The sequence below is a fragment of the Takifugu rubripes genome, chromosome 1, assembly GCF_901000725.2.
Source record: "Takifugu rubripes chromosome 1, fTakRub1.2, whole genome shotgun sequence".
In the NCBI taxonomy this organism is placed as follows: Eukaryota; Metazoa; Chordata; class Actinopteri; order Tetraodontiformes; family Tetraodontidae; genus Takifugu; species Takifugu rubripes.
The window spans coordinates 2397319-2401542 of record NC_042285.1 but is presented as its reverse complement, the minus strand read 5'-3'; the positions used below and the strand labels follow the sequence as shown (position 1 = coordinate 2401542).

The following is a 4224-nucleotide window of genomic DNA, read 5'->3' as shown; positions in this document are numbered from 1 at the left end:
CAACACCACCGCGACGCCCTTCCGTGACGCGTTCATGTTTCCAGGATTCTTATTGGAACCTTTTTGGGCGACGCTGTCAGCGGGATTTGTTCTTGGACGGTGAAAACAGGAGGGCCGGTGGAGGGGGGTGCAGTGGGAGGTGTGAGCGTGTTGTTCTTTTTGAAAAGCAGAGTTTAGTAAAGAGGTGAGTCTTTCTTCTGCACACTTCGGCGTGACTCAGCGGAGGCCAGAACTCTGACAGAGTGACAGAGTGAGTCTTAGGTGGGCCGCGAGGACCCGCCGCTTAGGCCTAATGTGTCAGAGCGCCGTTATATAAAAGTCTTTCTCCTTTTACGGGGATATCGCTGCGAAGCCCATCGGTTCGCCTACTAAAACCTCTGAAAACTGCCGCTAGCTTGCAAGTCTGTGGTGTGACGGGCCCGATGCTAACGAGAGGAAACGTGACGTACCGCCGCCCGTCCTACCGATGAGTATCAACAGGCCGTAACGCGTCAAACATCGCAAACGCGTTGGGCTTCTGTTGCCAGCTTACCCGGAACGGAAAAAAACTACTTGGACATTAAAGTTGTTAGCGTAGCCGCGCACTCGTCCGACTCATTTCGGGGCTCGTTTTGGAGCGGCTGCGTGTTTTTAGCTTTAAAAGCCGTCTATGAATATTCTATCAGCCACCAGGGCCTCGTCATTTAATGATGGTGTTTGAGGAGCTTACATAAACCGCCGTGGCTGTGTGTTTCGAACGCGGCAGCAGTGTGTCGATGCACAGACGGGCAGAGGAGACCCCGGGGCAGGGATGCCGAGAGTGGGTACGTGAAGGACTTTGGGTGGAAATGGAAAAGGTTTTACATAAATTAGCAGAGTGTGAATAATGTCAGCACTGTTCCCAGGCAGGAAACTTCCCTAATGTGTGTGTGTGTGTGTGTGCGTGTGTGTGCGGCCCACCGGTGAGTGAGATAAATGGTTTCACATCCGTTGATCTCAGGTGCTGGAGGGGGGAACTACAGCGTCACCAGGCTGACGAGTGAACGCGGAATTTTAGCCGGTTGACGACAGAAGCTAAGAGAAAAGCTGCATGAATGCTGCTTAAATGCATAAATAACCTGTAGCTCCGCCTCCCTGGACCATGAGGACCTTTGTGATCTCGTCGCCGCCGCCTGGAAACATCCGACTGGGACCAAAACAGGGTTCCGTTTCCATGAGTCACATCCAGGTTTAAGAAGAATACCGATGATTATAATCACATGTTGTTAATGCTGACTTGTGGGAACAACAAGTTCCGATCTGCACAAGGTTCTTCCTGTATCGGCCTTTTGTGTCGCTCCGCGTGTCTGACGTGCGCTTTAAAATAAAAAGATCTAGATCCATTCAAAGGTGTGATTCTTGGCCTTCACCCATTCATCCCCAGTAAATGACGGTGTTCTCGGAGGTGTGGGTGGCTCTGCGGACGACTGCGTCAAACATCTGCTCAAAGACTCACAAACTTCCTCTGCTGCGGCAGGTTCAAGGTCGACTTCAGGAAAACTCAAACGCACGCCGGAGCGAAGAACCCGACGGCGAGCTAACGGACGCCAACGAACCTGCCGGAACTGTTTTACACATCTGTAAATGTAGGTGCTGGCGCTCGTCATGTTCTCGTTACAAGTAAGGAAAAGCTGATTAACGGGAAGTGGGGGAGGGGGGGTTAAATCCAGACCTGCGATACCGCCGACTGGTGATTCGCAGGTCTGCTGGAGGTGTGATTCACCCTCTTAAATTACCTCCCTCCATCCGAGGGAGGTAATTTAAGAGGCCCCCCCAGGGAGCGGCGCGGGTGGGCTGAACACTTCGAATGGAGTAGAGGTAACCAGGGCCAAACCAAGAATAAGCAAGTGACCTTTGACCCCTATCACGGGTCTCTGAGGAGCCCTCACGGTCAGGTTCCTGCCATTTGCTCACGTGGCTCCGCCCATCATTTCTCCTCCCTCACGTCGCAGCAACTAAGAAAACTGCTACCTTTGCATGCTAGCTAGACGAGCCCAGAGCTGTCGTCACAGCGATGGCCAGCAGGGGGCGCTGACACTAAAAACACGAACTCGACTGTGTTAGCGCCACCTTGCTGTCAACGCTTTCACTCGTTAAATATAACAACACACATACGAAGGGTCACACGGACGACGTCACATTTCTATTTACGAGGCAAACGGCTCCACGAAGCTCCGCCCTGTGGTGGTGTCTCAAAGGTTGCCTTTGTCTCTGGAAGTTGTGAAATAAAAATACAGTGGGACCTCGACTTAAGAACGTCTCTACATGCGGAATTTTCAGGTTACGAGTCGTCTCAACGGGAAAATATTTCCTCTTGTTACGAAAGAAATTTCAGCATACGAAAGGCAAAAATACAGCTACCGCTGCTACTCGTAGCTCGCGGAGTTTAGCGAACGCAAACATGCTTGTAGCTGCTCTGCCATTGGCTATCGCCTAGCATCTTCCTGTCATCCCATTGGCTAGGAGGGATGTCAATATGTGCAAGTTTGTGTGTATCCCAGCGTCGTCTTCGTTTAACTTTTATTTATTGTGGGTGTTCGTATGTTTGTCCATTAGATGGCGGTGTTACCACAAGTGTTAACGTTCGTTGCTAATGACGGCTAATGTAAGATTAGCCTGTAATAAAGTTCATTTTGTTCCTGGAGAAGCCTTGCACTGAATTCCTACATTTATTGTGCGGTAATCTAATTGTAACATGTATTTGTTACATGTTTTGATGCATTTTTATGATTTATGAAAAAAATTATGTCCGAATTTTTGGGGGCTTGGAATGGATTAGGGCATTTACATGGAAAACGCATCTCTACTTACATAATTTTCAGGTTATGAAACAACTTCCGGAACCAATTAATTTCGTAAGTAGAGGTCCCACTGTAAACAAGAAAAATCGGTAATGCTCGATGGGTCTTAATGTAGTGCGCCACTAGAGGGCGATGATGGGTTCCCTCCTCAAAGTCCAGGTAAGTTTGTGAACAAAAAAGTCAATTATTTTGGACCTTCCGCACATTAACAATAGTTTTTCACGGATTAAAAACATCTTACATGTCTGTATTATTTTACCATCTCTATTCTCGTTATACTCTGAATTAGCTCGTTTTATAAGAGATGTTTTTAATTTGATCCACTCCACCATCCATCCATCCATCCATCCATCCATCCATCCATCCATCCATCCATCCATCCATCCATCCATCCATCCATCCATCCATCCATCCATCCATCCATCCATCCTCCACTATAAAAGATTCCCCGTCTCTAATCAAACTCGAATGCTGTTTGCCTGCTCATTTCGGTTCTTATTTATTATTCTAAATACACCACCGAGTGTCCGGATCCTCGCTCGGAAGCTACTTTTGCTCTCCCCCAGGACGGAGCTGAAGTTGGGGGCTGCTGGAGCATCTTCCCGGGCTGCTGCTGGTGCTGATGCTGCGCCAGCTGCGAGCATCTCCGCGCAACAAACAACCGAGGAGGCTTTAAAAAAAACAACAACCCAAAACAGATCCTCCTCACATCGCGCCTTCAAAAATCCACCCCCCGTGCTCCGCGCACTTTGCCCCGCATCAACGCACGCATCCGCTATCTGAGACGGTTGCATAAACATAATTGATAACTCACGCGCTCCCACGGATCGGTGCGTGGATTCCATCGCTCGGGAGTGTTGGAGCGCCTCCCCGGCCGAAAGCAGCGCCGCCTGTCGCCGGTGGAAGCTCGCCCGACCGCCGCTCGGCTCCACGCCGCCTCCTGCAGCAGCTGCGGAGCGGCACTGAGCGTCAGACGGAGCTCCGCGGAGCGGAGCTGCTGTGGGATGGTGATGTCGCGGGAACAGGAGCGTCAGGCTCTGCTCTGAAACGAGAACATCTCCGTCTGCTGCCTGAGTCACTCTGCATTGTTCAGGAGGAGCCAAGGCAACGTGTCTCTCAGCAACCTGCACCAGGACGCACCCGAGCTGCTGCTCACACTGTACAACACTGAAGGTTCCTGGTGCTCAGACCCGGGCCGGAGGGTAGGGGACACGTCTACCAGCTGGCATTTACATTTAAGGCTGCAGGAAAGGGAACTTCCGGGGAGGAAAACTGTTTTTAGTTTAACATTGTGGATTTTAAAATGGGCTTAGAAGCTGCAGACTCGAGATTTCAGAGGTGCCCGCTGATCAAAACCATCAAACTGAAGCAATAACCTCAAATCCCCCCCAAAAGAACCACAAAG

At 50.3% G+C, this 4224-nt stretch overlaps 1 protein-coding gene across 1 annotated transcript in view; it reads right to left on the bottom strand.

Annotated features, from left to right (window-relative positions):
• tbkbp1 (TBK1 binding protein 1) overlaps window positions 1-3956 on the bottom strand; it is a 27897-nt gene extending 23941 nt beyond the window's left edge. Inside the window, exon 1 of the mRNA XM_029843659.1 lies at window positions 3634-3956. The gene's annotated coding sequence lies outside the window, so the exon portion shown is untranslated. The remainder of the gene's footprint in view (window positions 1-3633) is intronic.
• Between the last annotated feature and the right edge of the window lie 268 nt (window positions 3957-4224).